A 26,309-nucleotide genomic window follows, 5' to 3' on the forward strand; every position below is an offset into this window, starting at 1 on the left:
CCCCGCCGCGGCCCCCGCGGCGGCAGGTGTGGATGAAGCGAAGGTGCAGGGCGCCCCACTCTCTCCCTCGCATGTCAGCGGTGACACTTGGGGGCTGGGACGGTCCTTCCGGAGGAGCTTCGCGAGCAGTTTTTGACCTGCGCGCAACTTGGGGCGCGGCCCGAGGCGGCAGGTTGCACGTCCCGCGCCTGGAGGAGAAAGACGCGCGTCCCCGAGCGAGGAGGTGGCGTCCCGAGAGCGCCCGGGGCCGGAGGGTGGGAGGGATGCAGCCGCTGCCCCGGCGCCCTGGCGCGGCCAGGCGACACCTCTGCCCTCCGACCCGACCCGCAGGTAAGCGAGGAGGCGCGGGAAGCCGGGCGGGGGCGCGTTCCTCGCGGAGTTGAGAAAGGGCTTCGGGGCCTGGGCACGCGGCGGTCTGCGCCGGTTCGGCGGGCCGCAGGCGCCCGCGGGCACTGCAGCAGGGATGCTGCGGCCGGGTTCGGCGCATCCCGGGGCACCACGGCCCTGGCTCTGCGCAGAACCGCCTATTTCTCTACCCCTAAATCTCTGGTGGTTTCCCTGGCTCGATCTCCGAAGTCACAGGTCCGCTCTCTTCCCCTAAAACCGAGAAGAATAAACCGTGTGTGTCCAGGAGCGTGTTGGAGGCAAGCGCTTTCAATTACCGATGTTTGAAATGAGCCCATTTACTATATATTACTGTCACTTTACCACTTCTTCTGCTATCCCCTCTTAGAGTGAAGAGAACTTAGGCGTGTGTCTTAAATCCCCACCGAGTAAGATTAGAGTTTGTTTTCGCCTTGTGCAGGTGGGAAAACGATGCTCTGTAAAATCCTGGTTTTTTCAACAATACTCCACTTAAAATTAGAACCTCTGATCCTACAGCAAGACAATGGCAGTCGTGAAAAACACAACAGAAATATTCACTTAGCGCCGCTTTGGCATGGGAGAAGTTAAGGAAAATTTATGCATATATAACCCCATAATCGCTTTCCTGCGGGACCGTCTTTGGCCCTGCACAAAGGGTGTTAGGACTGAGGATGACAAACAGCTCAGAACCTACACCTGGATTGGAGCTGAGGCGATGGCCAGACACCCCTCGCCGCCCGGGGATCTCTAGTTTCTGGAATCAGACCTTTCAACTTCCTTCACTAAAACCGTGGCAATTTTGAAGTGAAATTAGGAAAATGGTACTATTTTTTTTCTCTGGAGTTTATTATCCCTTCGTTAAAATGTTTCTCTCGTGGACAGACATTTAAGCAGTATTCTATTTTATACTTTGTTTTAAAGAAATTTTGCTTGAATTGATTAAAAAATGATTTAAAAATGACAGCCAAGTTAAGGTTTATTTGTTATGGAGTTTTGTGATTGGTTTGGGGAGGAACTGACTTTTAAGTTATTTTTCAGATCTAATTCTGGTTATTTCTCATTGTCTCTTTACACGGATCCTTAAGTGAAGGCCTTTATCTTGATTTTAAGGAACAGAAGTAAAAATAACAGTGGCCTAAGTCCATCCATAAGAACTTTAGCCACCTTAATTTCCTTAACTTGTGATAGTCTCATGAAAACTGGGCTACTTTCTTAATTTTAGGATGTAAAAAACACCTTAAGTTGAATTTTAGGCCCCAAAAGCAAAATTTTTTATTTGTGTTTATTTTCATAGAATTCTCAGACTTTATGGAATTATCAGCTTGTGATGTTTATTTTTTTATTTATGCCATATGTGACCTTACTGTTCATGTGGATATTGCTTACATGATAGGTAAATGTGAGTCGAAGTCAAGAAGCTCTTTTAAAAAGTACAGTTATTCTCTGGGTGAAATTTTATTGGTCTGAAAAAGTGTATATCAGAGATAAAGCTCTTGACGATAACATGGACTGTTGGCTCTTTTTGAAATTTTAAATAGGTGATTAAAAAGGGAGGAATAAAATGCTTTATACTTGAGCATCATTTTTTTTAAATGCAGTGGAAAAAAGTTAAGGATATCATGTTTGTACAATGTAATAACTAGATAGCTATTCTAGAAGCTATAAAAATGCTTGAGGAAGTAAAATAAAAAGGTAGCATAAAATTATGTATTATACTTTTAGAATTTTAAGGAGAATGCACACTTATAAATCTCAGATTCTCAAGTGAACAGTGTTAAACTGGCTGAAATAGAAGAATTTTACTACATATAATTTTTTCTCAGATTAAAAGATATTTACTTTGGTTTGCCTTAAAATTGAAGTTATAAATTCTGTTGCTAGCTGTATAGGATAATTCAAAGTACTTTTAATTATTTAATTTAAAAATTCTTTATTTAAGGTTTTATTTATAGGTCTTTTGGTTGGAACATTGACATTAGACACTAAGTATCATTAAATTTTTTGTATAATTGCCACTATTTTTCTTCATTTAGTGTATCTAGGTAGTTTTAACATATTAACACCGTGAGGTTTCTTAACAAATTTAAACTGTAAAAAAGCAGTAGATTAAATCCTTGATTATTAACATTTCAGGGATAGAATCTATCTTTAAGATAAAATGTCTTTTGAAGACATTTTAGAATTCATATAATCGTACAGTTCTTAAAGAGTAATGTCTTTGATAGTTCTTTTCCAATTTTTTGAAATCGTAAATTAACAAAAGAATAAGTATGTTTTAACAGTTTCTTGATGTATTTAACAGACTGTTTCCTTAGGCGTAAACTCCAAGTGTTTCAGAAATTTTTATAGGGTTGAGAAAGTTTATTTTCTGTTAAAACATATTTCTATAGACTAGAAAAAAAATTTGTTGAATCTAGACTAGGCCAATCTTAAATAAAGATGAAATATGACCTTTGTATTGTGAAATGTATTTTTACCGAGACTTTTGACTGTCTTCTTTTTAGAAACATAAGTGTATAGAGAGTAAATCAATTATTTCGTTGGTACAATATAAGTGCTCTAATGTGCTTGCTTTATTCTGGAAATAGAGAGTTACCTCCACCCCCACCCCCACCCCCACCCCATATTTCATGTAAGGACAGGAGTCCAGAAAATGGTCAAAATAATTTTGAAGAGGATTGAGATGAAGGGAAAAAAATCCAAGCATGATTATGGTGTATATGTGTGTTGATTTGCAGCAGGGAAAGAATGAAAAAGAAAAGTTTGGGGTCAGAATTTATCCTCATTAATCAGATTCCCTAACACTTTCTACTTTATTGTGAAATTAACTTTTTAGCCAGTATGTAGTTATTGAGTGTATTAAAATATAGCAGACACAGAAAAATAAATCTCATTGGAAAATTCTTAGTCATGGTTTTATCAAATATACAACCTACTCTATATTGCCTAAATACCATCTTCCAAGCTAGTCAACATTTGAGACCAATTTATAAATTAAATGTATTATAAAAGTTAATTAAATAAATAATTTCCATTTTAAGAGAAATGCCTTTTTTTTGAGGGACTATTTTTTAACATCACAAATAGCACCAGTCCTTTGAGTAAAATAAGAATGGTTGTATTTATTACAAATTATACTTTTAAGCAAGGGGAAAATGCAATTTTTATTGGCCTTGGGGGCATTTATGTTAAGTAGTTTGGAGCCCGGTTTCCATTTCTGTATCTGACAAGGGACTGGATGGTAAGAGATGAAAGACTGTGAGGAGAAAATTAATAAAACAAGCTACGTGGTTGATCATAGTTCTGCGGCATGAATTCAGAACCAGAAAAATTCTGAGAGCCTGATTCCTCACAGCCCTTTTACACTGGTTCCAGTGAGTTAGCACTGGCATTGTAGGGAGGAGTGTCTCTGCCATTTGCAAAGCCGACTTCATGATCCACAGCAAATCAAACCCATGAAATCTTTTAGTCCTGTCCAATTCAGCTCCACTTCCTTGCCAGGGGCATAACAGCTGGAGTTAAAAGACATACACAAATGAGAAAATTAGTGCCATTTGTGTATGGGCAGTAGCCTTATTCAAACTGCTTTCAACCTAATTGACAAAAAAAAAAGACAAACTATGATTTGATTATAAGTCCTCCAGGGTGGGTAGCATGTAAGAGACTGGCTCAAAGATGCATTTAGGTTTTTCACTTACTTTGAATTACTCATAGTTTGCACTGTAGTTCTCTGGTTCAGTTGTGTGGTGGGGGGTGAGGAGGTTACTTCAGCCTCTGCAATTTGGAAGGGGCAAAAAGTAAAATAAAATGATAAACTTTTAAATAATCAAGATGATATAGCTAGCATTGGTAGTGTAAAATTTCTTCCATCACTGCTGAGGTAGCAGTAGTTAGATTTTCTCTGTTGGATTTTCTTATATTGTAAATCTAACTTCTTTGCTTAGAAGTAATCCTGATTCTGAGAAGTGTATCAGAAAAAAGAAAAGAACTGTTTTTCAAAACCATGGCATCTGACAGCCGACATTTTAAGTTATCTCTGTCGAATTTCAGGTGGACTTTGGCCACATTAGTCAATTGGATATGTATAAAATAAAGAAATCAGCTCAGAAAGGTCTGCTCCAGAAACTGGTGGTATGTATGCTTTTCTAACTGATCTCAGTGTGACATGTAATGATAAATCAAGACCAATATTTATTTTACAGTTGAGGTAAAACTATTTTGATGTCCAAAGTTTGATGCAAGCAAAGGATTTGGCCCCCCAAAATCAAACTAATAAGGTCTAACTAAAATCACCTGAGATTTCTGAGTTATAGTGTATGCTCAAGTGGGTATTCAAGTCATAAAGTCTATTCTTGAATAACGCTGTAGGGTTCTGGTAATGGTTTCCTTCTTTAAACTTCACTAACTTAATTTTTAAAAAGTCTCACATAAGAAACAATTGACTAAAGCAATAAAAGTGGGAGCTCTCTGTGGTAAAATCTACATGTAGTGAATGAAGTCTTTTAAGTTAGGATTTAACTGGCTTTCAACTTGAGTGGGTTTTCAGGTAAACTAATTGGTAGTATTGTCACTTGACAATTTCTTTTCATATTCCGTGCCGTGACTCAAAACTGATTTCTATTTTATGAGTAAGAGTGGAACTATATGAAATTAAAAAACAAAACAATTTACAGCTTATAGCCTGTCTTTAATAGTTTTATAAGATGCTGCTGCATCTTTGCCATCACCTTAATAATAATATTCTGGTTTGCTTTATTATTTATTTTTGGTTTTGGAATTGAGATTAGGATGATTTTTTAAATGAAAAGAGTAACCCTAATTTTCCTTTAAAATGAATATCTATGCATATTAACTGTTAGTCATGACAAACAGTAGTTTGAATTGTCATTTGAAGTAAAAATATTACAAGTTAGTACCTTGTCTAAGGATGTAGTAAGTAGCATTCAAATTACTTCTAATAATTGAACAATTGAAATTTTCTCATAAATTTTTAGTATCTGGAAACAAATTTCTAGTTTCATATAAAAGAAAAAATATAGTGAGATATCTTAATCTTATTAAATATTGAATCATATTAGCCAAAAGATGATTTTTTTTAGTGATTTGTGGTTTTTCAACTGAAAGTACGAAAATATCTTTATAGACAAGAAAGACTATATGGAACAAGATCATAAAAGGAAACATAAAAAACTAACTAGTTGTTTTTAAAGAACTAATTCTTTAATATAAGTTTTGGTGCCTATAGTTTTTCAAATTCTGGAGAAATGGCAGTAAATCATATGGAATGACAAAAGTGCTCAAAAGATTTAACAAAATCATTCTTTTAAAATAAACATATTTACCAATTGGTGAAAGCTAATGTTCTGTATTTCCCTTTTTAAATTAACATTGTCACAAAGAAACCAGTAAAAATAAAAATCTAATTGTAAATCAGTTAAAAATAGCTTAAAATACTGATTTGTTTGAAAAGTAGATCTTCTTTCTGAAGGTAAGTTTCTTCACACTAATCATAGTGTCAGTAGAATTTTTTTACAAAATTCATTAAAGTAGATATGATAAGACAACTACATATTTAAGAATAATAGACAAGTTACTATGTGTTAGCTCTGTTAGCTAACCGAAAAACATAATTTATACTGGCAATATTAAAATATAAATGGAACAGTATAATTTATTATTATCTACTTTTATTTCAGAACACATACTCATTATTTTGAAGAACTAACAGAACTGTTTTCCAAAACTGGTAGGGCATCAACTATCTAGATCTTTTTTTGAAAAGCAAATATTAAAATTAAATGTGTTCAACTCTTCTAATTGCCAGAGCAATAATAGTGGCAATTAGATTTCTCTCTATTGATCATTTTCTGTGTGCCATGCTTTATTCCATGTGCTTTATCCGTATTACCTCCAATAACCTTCCCAGCAACCTTATAATCTAGGCTCCATGATTGTTCCTGTTTTCAAACAAGAAAACTGTGGCGGAGTGAGATTAAAGGGGTCTAACAGCTGGTAAATGGCATGGCTCTGGGATTCAAACATTAAGTCTTTCCTGTTCCCATGTCTTTACTCTTGATTACTTTGTTATACTTCGCAGTAATTAAGCAGAATGTTTGTGAAACTCTTGTAAAAGAACTGTTTGGGAGTCATTTACATACCACTTTGAATGTCCATTAGAGCACATGTTTTTTCTTTGACTTTTAGAACTAGTTCAAAGCTTTTCATGTGCAAGTCTGGCAAAAGACATAGATGGTGTAAGTAGTAATGTTTGTGACCAAAAGAAATATCTATTGTCTTTAAAGTATTAAATCTGATATTTCAGATAGACTGTAAATTTTCTCTGAAGATCATTCCAAAAGGATCATCTAGGCAGTTTGTGTCTGTGTGTGTTTTGGAACTATGGCACTGGAAATGGAATGTAGTTCCAATTGGGACACCTAACCCATAATAGGTGGTCAGTGAATATTTTTTAAGACAGTGAATGAGGGAATAAAAAAAAAGATAACATGTCTTTGCCTACGAAAGTACTAATAAACGTTTGTGTGTTGAAGTATAGTAGCAAGTGTGGGTAGCATACCACTATATGTGCACCTGTGGACAAGTTACTGTACTTTTCTTCAACCCTGGTTTCCTCTTTTGTGAAATGGGAATAATTATATCTCTCTCAGTTGTGAAAGTTAAATAAATGATAATTCCTTTTTTTTAATTATCACATCTGACCTTTGTGTGAGTATAAAGCCTGTTCAGATTTTAAGGATTGAAGGAAAGCTGTCAGAGCCAACCATAATGAAGGTGTTGAGACAGAAGTTCATGTAACTGAACCCACCAGAGAAAGAGTAAAGGCCAAGGAATAAGGTGAAAATGGTGCTTTACAGGTTCTATAATTAAGGGTGTAAGACCAGGCAGAGGGGAGTAGAGGAAGGGACCTCTATTCCAGTGCTGAATCTCTAGTGTTGACTTGTGGCTTTAGACAGGTTGCCTGGACTTGTCTCTGTGTAAAGTGAGGGCACACTTCAGGGCTACCTAAGAGTCTTTCAAGTGTGGTCTGTCTTAAAGCTCTGCCTACAAAGTTTCAAGTGCCTGCTGTCACTGTACCTCTTCTAGGTACACACTCTCAACTAACTCTATATCTCTATCTCCCTCCCTCCCTCCTCTTTCATATCCAGGTTGCAACTTCTTGGACCTAAACTTTCCCTTTAGCACTATTCTTCCTTCCCCGCAGCCTCTTTCACTGCTCTCTGATGGCAAAGGAGGTATGAAATAGTTTTTATTTTGCAGAGGTTAAAGACCTTGCACTCCTGTGCAGGATAATGGCAAAGTATCCTTTCAGGGCTCATATTTTACAGTGTCTGAAATTTGGCATAGAGACACAGAAAAAGAGCAAAACCAGAGTGTTAAAGAGTGGACTGAGTCAATTTGCAGGCTGGACAAAACAAGGATTAAAATGCGGAAAGATGAAAGAAACTTTAATCGAAAAAAATATGTATATATATTTCAAAATGAATTCAAAGGTCAAAGCAAAAATGTCAAAGATGAAATTAGACAAATTTACATGAGAAGAAAATAAAACTAAAAATCTAATTTCATAATGGAAAAATGACTTTAAAAGAGTGAAAACAATTAAAGCTTTAGGGTTTTTCTTATCAGAATTCCTCTTTTGAGGCCCATTGGAGCAAAGTAGTTATATTCCCAGAAAGCAAAGTTTTTATGCAAATAGAGAAAGAAGTTAAGAGGAGGATGATATAAATCAATATTCCAGAACACCACCAAAAAGCAAGCAAATCCAAGCATTATGAAAGAGATTTTTGACAAAAGGATATTCTGAAGTACTTTGAAAATAAGAAGCCATTCTCTCTTTTGTGTCTGAAATGGAAAACAGGGACTACAGAGATTGAAAGTCACCTGAAATTTAAAGCATTTAAAGAAAATCCAAAACGGACAAGTTTTTCATTAGATGTGTCAAAAAAATCATTGGAATCAAAAAAGCTAATAAAATAGAAACAATATGACAAACATAAAAGACACTTCCAGAAATAAAAGCAAATGTGGAATTCTGTTTGGGTCAGAGGGACCTGATGTAGTTACTGAAACCTGTGGCATTCTGGAAAATGACTCTAGTTTATGGACAATAGTGTTTACAAGTGAACAAGGAAGAAATGAGCTAATCTTGCTTATCAATTACCAGGTCCTGCTCAATCTAGAAGTAATTTAGTTAAGTAGGTTGCTGTGGATAGAAGATTCTTAACATTCGCTTTTTGTTGTCTCCCTCTCTCCATCCCAACATTACAGATGCTACACAGGTGTTATGAACTGGGTATGGACTTTAACGTAGCAAGCCTTGTGTTTGAGTCTCAGCTCAGCACTTCTGGCTGTGTGATTTGGACAGGTCTTCTAAAAGCTGTCTCACTTTCCACATTTGTTAAATGAAGTTAATGGTAATCTAATAACTTTCTCACAGGGGTGTTGTGAAAATCAGATGAGCTCATTATGCAAAAGTATTTTTAAGTGTACCCAGCTGTTTTTACTGTAACAGAGAGAGATCTTTATTTTCAATGAGAAGAAAACATTAAACAATGTGATGAGGTCATTTTTTGTTCTTTTTTATCTAAGTTCTTGAGGCTTTAGGAAATCACTAAATGTAGGGCTTCGTAACCTGGAGTCCATGGATCACAAAAGGGCCCATGGATAGAATTCGGAGGATTATGAGCTTGGGTCGGCAAAAAATTTTTTTGACTTGTATTATATTTGCACTAACCTTTAATTGAAATTTAGTATTTCCAGTATAAATGGAGGCAATAACTTGCAGTAGTATTTAATCAGGGTCTGCGACTTTGTCATCAATAGAAATCACACATACTTTCATATCATATTACAGTCATCAATCTAGATGTCAATCTAGAAATATTGTTTATGCGTGACACAGCTTTGACGTGATGGTATTTATTAGACATAGTGCTAGATCTTTTTATTTAATATGTTAAAAAATCATATATATTGCTACATTAAAATGTCTATTTTAATATTTAGATATTCAATATAATGGGTTTCTTTTGTAACCTGGAATACTTTCATGCATTTCATCTGAGAAGGAGTCCATAGGTGCAAAAACAGTGTCATCATCGTCATCATTATTGTTGTTTTTGAGGTTATTAATCTGACACAGGGCCTATCGGCTTCACCAGGTACTGGTATTACAAGAAGGATTACCTATACACTGGCTACTCAACTAGTCATGGCTGATAATGCAGCCCAGAGTGAGAAATTCCAGTTATGCAAATTAAAATATCTTATAGTTATTATATAATGAAACAGTGCCCTGGACAATGCAAGCGCACATCCTTTTGCTCAGTGCCACCTCTGTCATGTATGACAGATTCTAGTACGGCCTGACCATACTAATGTACTCAGAGGAGTGAAGATCACAGTGACTGACAAACAGCATACATACCTTCCAGTTTAGGGTACCTTCTTGGCACCCATAGATGATGCCTGAACAATAGGCAATAAGAATGTTCGTCTGGAAACCCAAACAAGGAGATAAATATTTACATTTCATTTTTAGATTTTATTTTGTATTTTTGCCATTGTGCTTTTGACATATCAAAAAATTGCCATAACTAAGATTACTCTGTACCTGTGGATCTTTGGTCAGACCTCTGTCAGAACATTCACCTGATGCCTGATATATGTGTACCTTTCTCCCCAAATAGAGTTTTAGTTCCTTGAGATAGCAGTCCTATCTTGTCTTGTTCTCCGCAGATTTTATTTGATGCCTAATGAGATAATTGAGTAGATAATCATGGTGTGCACTTTGAGTAGTTGAGACCTGTTTTTTATCGTCTCCATATTCTCTGTTAACCCCACTCTGCTTGAAAAATGAGGCTGCATTTGTAGAAACAACAGCAACAAATAAGCTGGCATTTATTGTGTACATCATGTTCATCTTGATTTCCCAGTGTTGGTTATTTGAGATCCTTACATAACAGGAATTTGGAGGACATGATTTTCCTGGGTTTTGTCACAGCTTTTGATTTTGCTTGATCCTGGTGTCCTTCTTAACTGATTATGACTTTGAGGTCTACCAGTGATATTCAGCTTGCAGGAGCATCAAAGAATCAGAGCCTTTCAGCCCAAATTCTCTTTTGCATTGGTGATCACAGAGGCCAAGAAAGATCAGGGGACTTACCCAGTCTTCAGAGCAGGTAAATAGGAGACTCCAGAGCTGAATCCTGTCTATAGATTCTCAATCCACCACCCTTTCACTGCACCAGCTTCTCCCTAAAGAGTGTTCGGTCTTGCAAGATTCTGCATGAGATTCTTAAATTAGGTCAGTTGTGAAAATTCAGCATGCTTTTCTTTTCTTTTCTTTTCTTTTCTTTGCTTTTTAAAGATTCTGAGAAGTTCTGGAGTATAGAAATTTGTTTGATTTTAGTCCATCATTTCCAAGTTAATTTGACCACAGAATCCTTTTTACCCCCTTAGAATCTACCTACTAAGGAGTCATACTTTGGGAAATACTGCCCTGCATAGCAGTGAGCTTTGATGATGATGATGATGATGATGATGATGATGATGGTAGTGGTGGTTGTGGTTGTGGTTGTGGTGATGGTGATGATGGTGGTGGTGATAGTGGCGGTAATGATGGTGGTGATAACAAAAACAACAATAACATTACTGAGCACTTACTGTGATGTTATAGGCACTGTTCTGAATGCTTTACATAATAAGACTCATGTAATCCTCACAACAACCCAGTGAAGCAGGTACTATTATCATCTCTACTTTACAGATGAGGAGAATGAGACCAGAGAGGCAGCTAAAGTATAGTAGTTTTGTTGCTCAGGTAATAGCATCACCCCATAAATCAGGGTTTCCCAACCTTGGCACTATTGACATTTTGGCCATGTAATTTGTTGTTGTAGGAGGCCGTCCTCTGTGTTGTAGAATATTTAGCAGTATCCTTGGCCTTTTCCCAATTGTTTCAACCAAAAATGTCTCCAAACATTGACAGATTGCTCCTAGTTGAGAACCACTGTTGTAAACTTATAGCAGAAATATTGAACGATTTTCATAGTAAGTTTTATAGTGACTCATGATCACGATTGGGCAAATTACACATTGTAGGTTCTGTGACTATATCAGGCTATGTACACTTGTGTGGGGGTGGATGTGAGTTAAACTTGACCCATACTGCTCTCTTCTACTCCATTTCCTTACACTGCTTCTGGCAAGAGCCAAGAGGCCAAAATTGTTGATTCTGCCCACAACTTCTTTTAACTGCTCTACACACACCCCCAGTTCATATATAGTTTCCATTTTATATTTCCCCTTGGACTTGAACCACATAAACACACACACATGCATACGTGCACACAGTCTTGTTGTTTTTCTGTGTAATATAGGACTTAGCACATTTGAATTACTGTACAGTAAAAATTCATATCTGAGCCAAGATTAACAGCTTCCAAGGAAAACATACCCAGCAATGAATAACTCACAAAGATTTGGCAAAGAAAAAATAAATTTATTTGATGAAATATGTTACTAAGGTATTGGGTTTTATTTTTCCAGTGTGATAAATTCACACATTTCAAATGGATTCAAGGCTTCTGGTCATTGTTGTTTTGGAACTTAACATGCCATTCTCAGGAGCAGCTAAGGAATAATAAAAAGAGCATTGAAATATGTAGGTTTGAATTCTGGCTCTGCCAAACATTTACTAACTGTGTGACCTCATCATCCTTTTTAAGAGTTTGTTTCCCCACCAATAAGATGGGGTAATGATATGAAACCAGTCATATTGTTGAAAAGTTGAAGTGAGAAAATATATGCACCAATATCCAGCCCAGGCCCTAGCATGTCAGTTTTCCTCCTTCCTTCTAGGACCAGTTTATCAAGGAATTCTACTATGGTTTTCAACTTTATGACCCTTTTCAGTAATTCTTTAAATGTAAACCAGTTGTCTTTGAAAGTAACAGATACTTTCATCAAGTAGCCTAGGGCAGAAAACTCATTATAAGATGGGGTTTGGAAAGAAGGGAGGGTACATGTAATACTCAGAACCATTGAATCTTGAAAGCTTTACATTTAAAGATAACAAAATATCCAAGAGAAAGAGAGAAAGGATTCACAGAGGAACTTTAGGAGCCAAAGCTTACCCTCTAATCTTAGTGGCCATTTACCAATTCAGCTTTTCAGTGGATATTTGTGTGACTATTGTGTGCCAGAAACTAAGTAAGCACTAGGAATACAAAGAGAACAAATGACAAAAATAGCTACTCTACCTCTGCACCCTGCCCTCTTGGAACTTATATAGTGACTATGCCTTGTCTTTGTCCCAATTCCAATTGATATTTGCTGACTAGAATGCTAGTTCAAAGGGTCCTGAGGCTTCGCTGAACTCATCGGAAATAATGTCGTGATGCATTAATATTGTCTGTCTTGGTCAGTGACAGGATGGATTTGACAGTGCTTTAGCACAGGGGTTTTCAAGTGTGGGCCTAACCCATTAATATATCATGAAATCAGTTTCGTTGATCACCATAAGCATTATTTAAGAAAGGAAATAGAGAAATAACAGAAGATATTATACATAGTGATGATAAATATTGCTTTGTAAAACTTTTGTGCTATATACGTATTGTGTGACAGGTCATGGTGTAAAATGCAGTTCCTACAATGGGCCCCCTAAAAAATGGGATTCTAGTGGTTACTTTTTCTCTAGGTTCATACTGTTTGTTTTTTTCTGAAATTACATGATGTGTTCGACAGTTTGTCCTCTATTAATCAAAAATGTAGAACAACTCATATATTCTAGGAGTCATTCTTCAATATATGACATGTTTATCCTTTGAGTCTACTTTCATTAGAGTCTTCATATTTTGTATGAGGTGGTTAATAATTTTATTTATCGTCAGTTCTGGTGAGAGGAAAAATAGCCAAGTAGTGAGAAGTGTAGGCTTGCTTTATGATATAAATCATGTTGCTTTAGTGCTGTGTTACCTGGAGAAGCTACTTCAAACCTGGATTTTGTGACTATCACCCATCATATTTATTTTTATACACACTTGCGGAAGATCTTGTTTCAGAATTCTTTGGTTACTACTTAGGCCCACATAGCTATATGCTCTCCTATTTCATGGCCAGATCATCATATCATATGACAAGAGTTTATAAAAACAGTATTAGAGTTAAACATGCAAAATAAAATATGCTGCTACATATTATGTGTTGGAGCATGAATGATTAGGAACTACTAGTACCATTTTAGTACTTGACCCAGCATCTGTTCGTTCTGTTTAATTCCAAAAGTATAGGAAGAGAAATGAAACTGTAGTAAAGATAAGAGAAGAGTCCATAGGATGAAGAGAGTATTTGGAAACCATGAGGAGCGAGGATTGGGATGAAGAGGGTAAGAATAAGGATAAAAGAAAGACCACACTTTGCCTCTATTCTGATACTGGTTTCAGGCAGAAAATGGTCACTTAAAAGTCCCACAATGATGTTTTATAATTAGGGAAAACTCTGCTGCATGGCTTGCCTGACTGCTCCTTGGATACGAATTAGATAACTTAAACCTGCTTTTAAGACTTGATAAATTGAAAGCATCTTGAGTTTGGAGCAAGACAGCCTGGGTCAGAATCCCAGGTCTGTCATTCCCCAGCTCTGTGGCCCTCAGCAAATCACTTCACCTTCTGAAACCTCAGTTCTCTCTCATGTGAAATGGATGTAATATTATATTTCACAGGGTGATAACCAAGATGAACTGATAGCTTCTATGTAAAATCCCAAGTACGTGATAAGTGGCCAAAAAAGTTCTCCCCAACTTCCTACCCTATAGGAAAAAGTCAGATTTGGAGTGGGTTTTTGTTGTTGTTGTTGTTGTTGTTTTGTTTTGTTTTTAAAGAAAGAAACAAAAACAGTTTCCATGTGGAAACATTATGAACAAGAACAGTGTTTGAGAACATAAAGCAAAATTTTCCAAAAGGACTTTTAATTGCAAAGTAATTTAGTCTCCCATACCCTACTTGTGTACCTGTGGCTACCTGCTTTGCCTTGGTTCCAGGAACAGAGGGAAAAGAGCACACCAAGGCCCCTTCCACAGCCTGGCTTTCTCTCCATTGCATTTCATACAACAGACCTAATAAGCAATGGTGTATCATGCACATTTAATGTGAATTGGTGTTTCTTGTAGTTAATAAGTGTTAAAGACAACTTGCTTTTACTTCTTTAAATTGGTTAAACAAGACAAATAGACTATCTATTCTAGTCTAATAAAGGTTTCATCCAAACTTTCACATCCTAAGATTCTTTCACATCCTAACATTCCCTTCAATTGAATTGTGATCTACAGTATCCCTGTTAACATTCTTCTAGTTTATTATCTTGAAGACTTCTCAGTTTCCAGATGCTTTGGGTGGTAACTATAACTATGATTAGAACATTAACAGAAATAGCTATTCCATCCTTGACTCTTCCAATCCCCACCTCCTAAAAGTCCTTGTTTGTATACAATAGTCGCCCCTCATCCACCGGGGATACTGTCCAAAACACCCAGTGGATGCCTGAAACCACAGATAGTACTGAACCTTATATATACTGTGTTTTTCCCTGCACATACATACCTATGGTAAGGTTTCATTTATAAATTAGGCATAGTAAGGGATTAATAACAATACCTAATAATAAAATAGAATAATTATATAACCTCTCTTCAGCATATCCGAGTTGTCGGTATCATTACTCTTGGGCTTTGGGACCATTATTAAGTAAAATAAGAGTTATTTGAACACAAGCACTGTGATACTGGGACAGTTGATCTGATAATTGAGGTGCCTAGTGGGCAGGTAGTGTACACGGTGTGAATACACTGGACAAAGGGTTGATTCACATCCCAGGTGAAACAGAGCAAGATGGCATGGGATTTCATCACACTACTCAGAATGGCGTGCAATTTTAAATTTCTGAATTGTTTATTTCTGGAATTTTCCATTTAATATTTTCGGACCACTGAAACCATGGAAAGTTTTACTTTCCATGGATATGGGGTTACTACTGTATTAATTGCGGCAAGCAGGACTTCCTTTTCAAGAAGTACTCTACTAAGTACCAAGTGACAAGCCATACTTGCATATGAGTGCAAAGAGATGTTATGTCTGTCAAAACAGGCACTTGTTATGCATGTACTTTATAAAAACGCCTAGAAAAATGCACCTCAGTGAATGAGAACTTTAAAAACTGTGCATTCACTTGGTTTACTGGGTAGGAACAATCCAGAGCTGACCTTGCTTGCCCAGGCAAAATATGCTATGCCATGATTTCTCTCACCATTCCAAGAGCTTTCTGCCTTCTATCTATGAATGACTTTGGTGAATGTTTTCTTGTCTCCTGGCACCTCTGAAGATTGGCATTAATGTGTTCAACCATTTGTAGCTTTGCTGTACTTTTTATATAAATATGTTCTTCTGCTTGCGTTTAAAAGACACGAGAGTAGTGACTTTATGAGAGGTTTTGAAATTGCCACCCTGCATATTTTAGAACGGTTCATCACCACAGTTAAAATTCTAATAGCTACTGATTGAAGAAGAAATTAATGTTATTCCCATAACACAGAAGACAGCTATTTTATCATCTTCCTGAATTTGGAGATATTTTTATTAATTTCAAATCTTCAGTGTTTTAAATTATTGAAATACATAAATTAGTTTAATGTTACCTCTTAAGATTTACTAATTCAGAAGCATGATCTTTATGAATTCTAAAGAATTAAATGGTTTTTAATATTTAATCACTTAGCTTAGTTCTGCTTTTGTGCTCTTAACATTATTTCTCTCAGATCATTACAAGCAATGTGCTTTACCTTGAAGTTTTGATAGTTTTAGGAAATGCCTGATACAGACAAAAACTAAATAAATGTTAATATGCAAAAATGAACATTTTTAAAAAATTTAGCTAAGAATTTAAAATGTTTTAATTTACTTTAAAGAGTTGGTCATCCTTTAAAATTTTTTAAAAAAATTTTGACACTCATCATCAAAGTGAGAGAAAAATTAAAACAATTCAGTTTCTGCTTTCGCCAGTAGGCATTTTATGCTAATCAAGTTAGTAAGTTGAAAGGCTGTCAAGGGTTTGACAAACTGAATGCAGTGAGCCATTTTCTCCAAAGCCAAGCATCCTGATTCTCTAGAGACAGGATTTTTCTGATGTGTTCAGCCTGGACAATGCTTCCCACTTCCTCTGTAAGTGCTCTGACTTCCATAAACAACCACTAAATACTCACTTGATAAATATAATATATATGTGCTATATGGAAGGCCACACATTGCAAAGGCTTAATATGCAGGGGTACTGGCAGGTAGGCGGACATCTAACCTCAGCCTCATGACAGTTTATAATTACCTACTAGGAAATCACTGGTTTCTTCTAGATTCTTAGACTTAGGTTCTCACTATTGGATCCACTAGGAGTTTGACTCTTGAGAGATCATCTTTTTAAAAGGTCTTTTAAAGTGTCAATAAATTAATTATATAATTGATTAAATTTTCACAGCCAGTATGAACCATGGTGTTTGACAGTTTAACAACACAGATAAAGAGGCTGATTTCCAACACTTAGTTATTTGGGGTAGCACAGATGCAAGGCTGAGGCTGAATGGAGGGTGTCTCTGTAGAGAATATAATCCACCTCTCTTGGTTTGGTAGTTATGAGAATTATGGCCACGTCCATAGGGCCTTGAGAGTCAGAGTTGGATTTTAAATTGGTCAGTTTCCTTCTCGCTGCCTTATGACACAGTGCTTCTTTCATGACCAGAATAGTGCTTTTAAATGTGCTCAGTGCCTAAAAGTTGTGGAGAGCAAAATGTGAAGTGAAAAGTGCATTTTTTTTTTTTGCCTGACTTTGCATTTACTTGAAAGAAAATGCAAACTACATCCTTTTATCTGCATTCCTCCTGACTTCAGAGGCTACTGAAGCATGGATTAAAAAAATAATAAAGATGCACAAAAAATTATAGAATGGTAGCTCCTGTGATGTTATTTGAAAAAAAATAATAATTATTACTCTTGACACTTACATTCTCTCTTCAAAGTGTTTGGCGAATATTAATTAACTTTTTAAAACTTTAAAGAAACGCAAATCAGCTTGCTTTTTCATAGAGAATATCCCATTGAAGTCAGGTAGTATAAATAGAGCTATAATTGAGCTATAATAAAATTATTAAAAGATTCTTAGTAGGGTGCCTGGGCTTCGAGGAACAGAGATCTAAGTGGAGTAAAGCAATGTACATCTAAGATGCTAATTTGGTTCATGCTGGAAAAAACTGAATTTATAAAACTCATGCCCAAATAAAATCCCTTAATGGTAAGAAATGGACTGGGTTTAATTTGATTTCTGCTCCATCTGGGAGGCTGTAGAGTGATTTGGAGTGATATCTACATTAAACATTTGTAGATTTTTGGTCCATGTAGGGATATTATTGAAGAATTACATTTTTATACTGGAGAAGTAGCAAAAAGTTAAGCCCATATTAACCCGTTTGAATAAAAATAAGTGTCCTAAAATGGTTAGCATTGAAAATATTTTCAGAACAGTGAAGTTATCAATAGTGATGATAAATTCTATTAGATTCAGAGCTTTGAACGTACTGTTGTTTTAAAATAATTTAATTCCTACGTTGAACTTGTTAAAGATTTGCTTTTGCTAAGAGTTTTACCTTTAGGTGATTATTCCAATATTGACACACATTAGTTCCTGATTACTTGCTCCCTAAACCACTTACATTTATGACATCCCATTCCTACCTGCCACCTATACACACATACACACACACACCGCAGACAGGTATCAGCAGAGAGTTAATATTTAACTCTTGTGATGAGGAAGTGCTCTGGTGGGTAATTCAAAACCCTGGACACCAGTAGTTCATCTTAATCCTTTCCATGTAATGAGAGCAACTGATAGAATATAATGTTTAAAATGATTCACATAAACATAAGAATAACAAAAATAATTAACCACTCATGGGGGGGGGGTAATGCCTTGGGATGTCTAAAGTACCCCTTACCTGAGTCTCAGTTTTCTTATTTATAATATGAACTCAGTTTAAAACACAAAACTAAAATGCTCAATCCTTGTTACATAGTATATTTTTCATAAATGCTTACTCCCTGCCCGCAAAGTCCAGGTCTTTGCAAGTTTTTATTTTAGGAGAAAGAGAGCAGAGCTAAGTCTCTTTAGTTCCTGCTGTTTCATGCCTGAGATCATTTGCATGAACTTTTTCTCTCCTAGAAAAATTCCATCCTGCCTTATCTGGTTTTTAGACTTCTGTTTAGTCTTCAAAGTCCTGCTCCGTTATTAGTTTCTCTGGGAAGCTCTTCCATGACCTCCTTCCAGATAAAATTCATCTATCCTTTCTCTGTATTTTTGAATCTTTAGATATTTCTGTTCTCGCCTGTGTCATAATGATGTGTTATTTTTAATTTGTTCACTTTCTCCATTTGGTTGTTAACTCATCAGTGCTGAACTGGTACAGGTTCATCTCTGTTCTTTATTCCCTGGTATTTGAAGATTAAGCAATAAATCTTTGTTGAGATGAAATGAAGTGAAAATGCTCACCATAATCACTAAAACTACTTTAAGATTCAGTTTAAATGTAATGTAGCAACTTTTCTTTTTACTGTGCTCCATTTTTTAATGGGTCAGCTTCCCAGGGTGAAAGAAATTGGAGAGTTAATTTAGGAGAGTAAACCCAGAAGAGAGCTGGCACACATGTAAGTCACTTTACTCTATATTGAAAATTTGTTTCCAGAAAAAAGATGCTGTTTTAGGGCCTCCAATGTAGGCTATAATCTGGGTATGAGTTGATTATATTTACTTTACAGATAATCCGAATTGACTCATAAGGGAGTGCAGTCTGGGGCAATGGTGAGAGAGGCTTCTCTTGCCTCCATCCTCTTGTATCGACAGATAGAGCTTTCTCCAGTCATTATCAGTATACAATGGAGGCTTCCCCTTGTTTTTCTCTATTCAACATTACTGGCTCACCGGATCATTAACAACAATAAGCTGACTCTGATATAACCATCCATCTATCTCAAAGCCTTATATCTGTGGTTCTCTACCCTGCCTGCACATTATAATTGTCTGGGGAACTTTTATAAACATAACAATGCTCAGGCCCTATCCCCAGAGATTCTGATATATTCACTGTGCTGTGGGGGCCTGGCATCAGTAGTTTTTAAAAGTTCAAAGGATTCCAGTGAATAGCAAGGGCTGACAACCGTGTTCTGCTAGAGGCTCAGCAAGCACTAGAATCCCCAGGAAAGAAAGTTCACTTAGCTCCAACCCCAGGCAGCAACTTGTACTCAGCAGTTCCGCGTCACCCCCCTGGTCACTGATCGTGAAATTTGTAGAAAATGAAAAGTAAGCCTATGTGAAAGAAAATTGGAGTTTAATTTTGTGACATGGAAATTGAGACTAAGTTGTTCATAATTGTGCTGTTTTTAAGACATGTTATAAATCGGAAATAAACTAAATAATAAAACTGTAGTGAGAAACAAATGTCTGTGCTTACAAAATGTGATCAGAAACAGAGTTACTTTCCCAAGATTCATCTATTGTTATTCCATCGTACACTTTAAGTGGTTAGTATATATTTTTTCATATATGAAAATGTAGTTCTCAACATTTAAGTTTATTGGGGAAAATATACATTTTAATTAGAGGTGGTCATATTTTTAATGTTTCTGAAATGGTTCAGGAGAATCATCTTAAGTCGTAGAATAAATTTTTAGTAGAATTTCTAGGCATAATTTAAAGAGAATAGTATTTCTAAAAAATGTACATTTTCCTCATGTAATAAATATTATAAAGGTTTACATGAAAAACTAATTTATTATGTGAAGACATTTTCATTATTTGTTACTTACTGTTTTAAAAGAAGAGCAATGAGCCATATTATTTATTTATTTATTTATTTTGGTTTACATTTTCTTTTTACCAACATTCTTATGAAATCTGTGCATCCTTTGTTCTATTCTAACCGCATTCCATCATGTTTGAAAAGTACCTTGTCACCTATTTGCTTCTTCCAAGTACAGTCCAGCCTGATTCTTTATTCCAGGTCTTTAAAAAGTCATTGTCCTTGCAGTAGCAGATACTTTGCAATGTAGTAAATGGAACAGTTTGCATTTTCTTATGGATGTCTAACACGATAGAACCAAAGTTGAATTTGCCTAATTAGAACATTCTCCATTCCTTTTAAGATATTTTTTCCTGCTAAAAGTCCAGTGCAGGTTATGTTTATTGAAAACTAATTGCAAATTAATGAGGAAAGGATCCTTCCTATTTTTCTGTCTTTTCTAAGGCAAATAAACACAAGTGTAACATGTGTTTATTTGCCTTAGAATGCCATGTACTAATTAAATCCATTCATGGCTGTTGTTGGGAAATGAAATTATTTTGATTTTGTGCTTCTTGCATTTCAGAGTGAACATTCTAGGCTGACATCGGTAATCAAGACATGGAGCTTTTCGTAAAAGGTAATTCCTGTCACTACAAGCAGAAACATAATTAGACATATGTAAATGGATCTTCACTATAATAGAAAATAAACGTATTTGTAGTATTTTACCCAGTTCTGTGAAAAACAAAAATCTCAAGGGCAGGGGCTCCTTTACCATCTGGGAGGGATAAACATTTTTTTCCTTGTGGTTATATCAGATTACCAAGTGTTAGTAGAAAGAGTAGCATAAAAGGCTAGTGATGACAATTTGAATATAATGTTGCTACTGTGCCCCAGAGAGCAGCCCCTTCAATATACCACCAAGTTCATTACTGTCTGCCCTTCCCTCCTCTTCACTGAAGTTGGTCTTGTGTATTTGGTTCTCCAGGGTTTTTTGGGTCTCCTTATTTCTGCTCTTCTGTTTCTTGAGTTTATTTGAGATATTTGTGGACATTTACTGGGAAAATGATTTATGTACTTTAAGAAGTATTTCCAGAATACCTTGAGTTGTTTAAAGGAAACATCTAAAAAATGCACACATTTACTCTCATTCTTGTTTAACATCTCATTCTTGTTTTTCCTTGGTGGGTATTAAAGAATTTTAGCTGTAGATGGGACCTTGGAAATATATTTAGTGAAAGGACAGCACAACTGGAAAAGATGCAAAGGAAAATCATGGTATTATTTTGTTTTTAAATAAAGCAGAACTTTTTATGATTCAGATTTGGGTTATAAAGCATCAATTCTGCGTATTCTCTTTAAAGAGAATAAAATTGGAATGAAGGTTCTTACTTTGCAGAGCTTTTGGGAGGATTGGAAATAATCCAGTAACATATATAAAAGCTTTCACAGAGTAGAAACCAGTGACAGCCATTGTTGTTATCACTGCTTTTCTCTCCTGCAGACTGTCTGCTTCTCCACTGCTAACCCCAAGTTACTTGTAGCCTGTGCACTGTGATTTTCACTTTAGTCTCCTTGATGTGGTCAGACCATATTCCTTCTTGAAGCTCTCTCTGGAATCTAGCTCTTCCTGGAGCCTTTGTAGCCTCTGGATCTGCAAACGGCAGTGGCTCAGGGCACTAGATTTTAATTAGGACAAAAGCTACCAAAAAAGCATACAGAAATTGGGCCCAGTTTGCCAATGTGTCTTCAGCAGTATCGCCAAAATCACCTGCAAGTGAAAATTAGAAACAAAAACAAAAACAAACACAACCTCCAGCAAATATAACTTAGCATTCCTTCATCTGTCCCTTTGTTAGAATAGGGCATTTGTCATCATCATCATCATCATTGTCACCATCGTCGTCATCATCATCATTATCATCATCAGGGCACTGAGTAGCGTCTTAAAGATGAATTCCAGTTTGCCAGGTAGACAAAGGGGTGTGAGGGAGGGAACAACTCTTGTAAAGGGCTGGAGACTTAGCATTCTAAGGGAATGACACTTAGAGGATATGGAAATACTTGGGAGTCCTTGGTTATGGATTATTTTGGAGATTCTCCTGCAATGTGTACTGTATGTCTGATGTTGGTGGTAGTTGGGTCACAGGAAACCATCTAGCCCGATAATAAAAATGTTTTATGTTTTAATTATGCATTTACAGTATTCCATAGATTACTGACAAAAAGGAAAACTGAGTCATTTATGGTTTGTGAATCAACATGGTGGACCATTCCTTTGAGTTCAGAATGCTTCCTCTGGAATGGATCCTTTTAGAGTCATGAAACAGAATGATCATTTCGAGGAATGTTTCTGGAGCAGGAGAAATGCTGTGAACAAGGTGGATCTGGCATGCTAGAGAGTTGGTAAGGAGATGAATCTAGCCCCAAAGGGAGAGCCATGTTGGTGAGTAGAAGATTAGGCTGGTGAGGTTGGAAGTTACTGGTGAGCTTGTCTTCCCTAAGAGTCTGTACTCTACCTGTGCCCCAGGTAGAGTACAGACTCTTAGGGAGGACAAGCTGAACTCCAACTCTAACAATTACTAGCAACATGATTGTAAACTAATCACTTAACTTTTCTGAGGTTTTGTTTTCTCACGTATAAAACAGAGATAATTTTCCTCAACAATGCTTCCATTTGGAGTTAGGATTTAATAAAAGAATAGATATAAAATGCTTGACGTTTAATGTGTTCTAAATTCATCATCCCTTTGGTTCAAGCTTTGAAAGATCTAAAATATGAATCGAGCAGGAAACTCAGCCACTATGAAGATTTTATTTTTTAAGATATGCACTGTGCTAGACCATTGAGGGTGATGAAAGGGTCCAGTGATGAATGGGGTTCCCTTGTGCTTGGCTGGGCTTTGAGAGGCACCATGTATTACTGGTAAGTCACTCAGCTCCTCCTGTAACTCACAATAGCCCCACATTCTCTACATTTTCACACATGAAGATATTGTTCACCTACCATCAAAATGCTTTGGTCTCTTTCCAGAAGTGGTTATTAGTTTGCACAGATCAATCTCCAGTCTCTCATAATCCTGGCACCCCTGAAGCCAAGAGAACACATTTTTTAGATGACTTGCTAGCATTGGGGGTTGGGTGATGGCGTTGTCCATGGCCATGAAATCCAAGGTATAATAATTCATACCCAAATAAAGTTATGACCCTGTTGTAAAATAAACATTTTAATTTAACAAAGGACATATTTTTAAGGGCTTGATTAAGGACTAAAATATTTAGGAAAAAATGCTAGTTTTCAACCCAAGCCAATGGTCTTATAATAACACAGACTGCATTGTGAAAGCTATATATGATCTTCAAATGGATAATTCAATCATGACCTTAAATAACTGGAATTTAAAAAATAATTGCATTAGATGAAGTTCTAGGAATATGCAGTTTAAGATGAGTCTAAGGGGGCAAACTAAGAGTTCATACTTTGTGGGTATGGAATATTCTAAAGTCGAGTTCAATTTTTAGTCCATGGAAAATATGTTAAGCAGGAAAAGATTCATCCTTAGCCTCTAAAATTGATTTTAAATGTGGCACATACACTGTTTTTCTTCTTAAGCTTAATTTCCTTTAAAGGCTCAATATAATTCAAGAAGTTTTCATAACAGGCTGTATATTGCCTTCTAACAAAGATCTACCACAGCCTTCCTTCAGAACCTTTCGACCACGTAAAGCAAATGAACTATTCCAGTGCAACAAGGTACAATTTAGTATTCAAGGAACATCAATCTTCAGGTAAATCAATGCCACATATTCTTTAAATTGAAGTTCCAGATGGTTGCTTTAGACTAGGATTAACTCAAGATCTCTCTAATCAGGAGTCTACATTTTTAAAATATTTGCCCTCTTCCAGAGTTCCCTATCTCAATGAAAGTTACCTCTGCTCATCCAGGAGCACAAACCAGGAAACTAATTTTTTTTTTTTTTTTTATTGGTTCTTCCAATCCTTAGGCCTCAAGTTCTCAACCAAGTTTTCTCTGCCTCCCCAATTTATCTTCAATCTGTATATTTTTCTCTTCTAATCCAAGCTGCAACCATCTCTGCCTGGATAGCGGTGTTGGCTTCCAGCTGATCTCTGTGCATTCATTCTGGCCCCTCCTGCCCCTTTACCAGCATGACCTCGTCAAACACAAGTCTTGTCATGTTGCTTCCTTATGGCCCTTGGGCAGCTTCCCATTGATCTTGGTAAAAACATTTGGATAAAAACCCAAATATCTCAACAAATACTGATTAACCTTTCTGCTAAAAGCCTTTTATCACATCGTGTCCTGAGGGTGCAGAAATAAATGAAACTTGCCCCTTACCCTCAAGGAGCTCCCCAGTCTAGCAGAACAGCGCTTGATTAGTTAACTTATTCACTCATATTCACTGAAATCCTATAATTTTCCAGCACATGGTGCCAGAAGGAACGTAGGTGTCAGTTGACTTTATTGTGCCTTTAGTGCAATGAGTGGCATGAACAAACATGACCTACTTACTGCCATAATGATAATATTGATCTGATCAGCCTAAATCCAGAGCACATAGTCTTAATCATTATGCTTATGTCAGTGATCTTTCTACAATAATACTGCCTAGCAAACAACTATTTAAAAAAACCAAAGGAGTATTCATTTGCTTTCACATTGAGGTGGTCAGCTAAGCAGCTCTATTAATTTTGGTTGGGCTTGCTCACATGTAGGGGTTGGCTGGCTGTTGGCTGATCGAGGGTGCCTTGCCTGGGATGACCAGGGAGATTTTGCTCTACTACATGCAAATTATTATTTAGTAGAGTAGCTTGGGTATGTTCTCATAGTGATGACAAGGCTCAAGAGAAAGCAGGCAAGCCCAGTCTCAGAAGTGCTTTTTAAGCGCTGCATTCATCATATCTTGCTAAGATCACAAACTGACTAAAGCAAACTATGTAGCTAACTCTAGAGTCAGAATGGATATGCAGTTACATGACCAGGATGTGGATACAGGGAGAATTAAGGCTATAATTGTAATCCATCACAATACTATGTTTTCTCTTATTATAGTTTATGCCTAACTTGATCCATAGGACTAACCAAATTAAGTGGAAATATATAATGTGTTAAAGGTTTGCCCCTACCCCAATGCCCAACTTAGAAATCCAGTATGGGCAGAGGCCCTGTCTTCAGCACAATGCTTGGCATGTAATAGATGCCCAACAAATGTTAAACTAATAGAATTATTATAGATTGCTGACCCTGTGCTATTTACTTTAGATTATTAAACTTTCTCAGTCTCAGCTTAATCATTTGTAAATAGGGGATAATAATACCTATAACTGTTTTGAGGGTTAAATGGGGGTAGGGAATATAAAAGTACATACTATTTACTCAAAAAAGAAAGTTGCTTCTCCCTTCCTCCCCTCCACCTCCACCTTCTGTTCTCACTGAGTTTATATAAATTTGAGAAAATAGCAAATAGCTTGATCTTGGCCTATGTTAGGCAAAAAGTTGTAGGATGGAGATAACTAGTTTAAAATATCTTCATCTTCTACTAACTAAAAACTAATTTTATATAATACTCATCTCCTAAAAAATTTAGGTCCCCTCGAAGGGTTAAGTCTGTTAACCATTTGCAGTTTGTCTTAAATTCCTATAACAAGGGGATAGATTTCTTCTTTCTCATCTCTAAGCGGTCTCCAACCTTTTTGGCATCCGAGACTGGTGCTTCTATGAGAATCTAATGCCTGATGATCTGAGATGGAGCTAAGGCGATGATGATAGCGCTGGGGAGAGGCTGCAGATACAGATGGAACTTCACTCGCTCACCTGCTATGTGGCCCAGTTCCTAAAAGGCCACAGACAGGTACCAACCAGTCTGCAGCCCAGGGGTTAAGGATCTCTGTATAGTATAGAGAACATATGCAAAGAGGAAAAGGCAGTTTAGAATGGGTAGAGGAGTGTGATTTGGGGAAATGGGGCTCTTTGAGGGTGAATAAGCCTGGTACCACCGTGTTATGTGTATGTGTGGTTAGGGA

At 36.5% G+C, this 26,309-nt stretch overlaps 1 protein-coding gene across 2 annotated transcripts in view; it reads left to right on the forward strand.

Moving 5' to 3' along the window:
• Nucleotides 1-8: 8 nt before the first annotated feature.
• Nucleotides 9-26,309, forward strand: part of IFNE (interferon epsilon) — a 72,943-nt gene continuing 46,642 nt past the window's right edge. For both annotated transcript variants that reach the window (XR_003045276.1, XR_003045275.1), the window contains exons 1-2: nt 9-330; nt 20,850-20,903. The gene's annotated coding sequence lies outside the window, so the exon portion shown is untranslated. The remainder of the gene's footprint in view (nt 331-20,849; nt 20,904-26,309) is intronic.

The sequence above is a fragment of the Pteropus alecto genome, unplaced genomic scaffold, assembly GCF_000325575.1.
Source record: "Pteropus alecto unplaced genomic scaffold, ASM32557v1 scaffold222, whole genome shotgun sequence".
In the NCBI taxonomy this organism is placed as follows: Eukaryota; Metazoa; Chordata; class Mammalia; order Chiroptera; family Pteropodidae; genus Pteropus; species Pteropus alecto.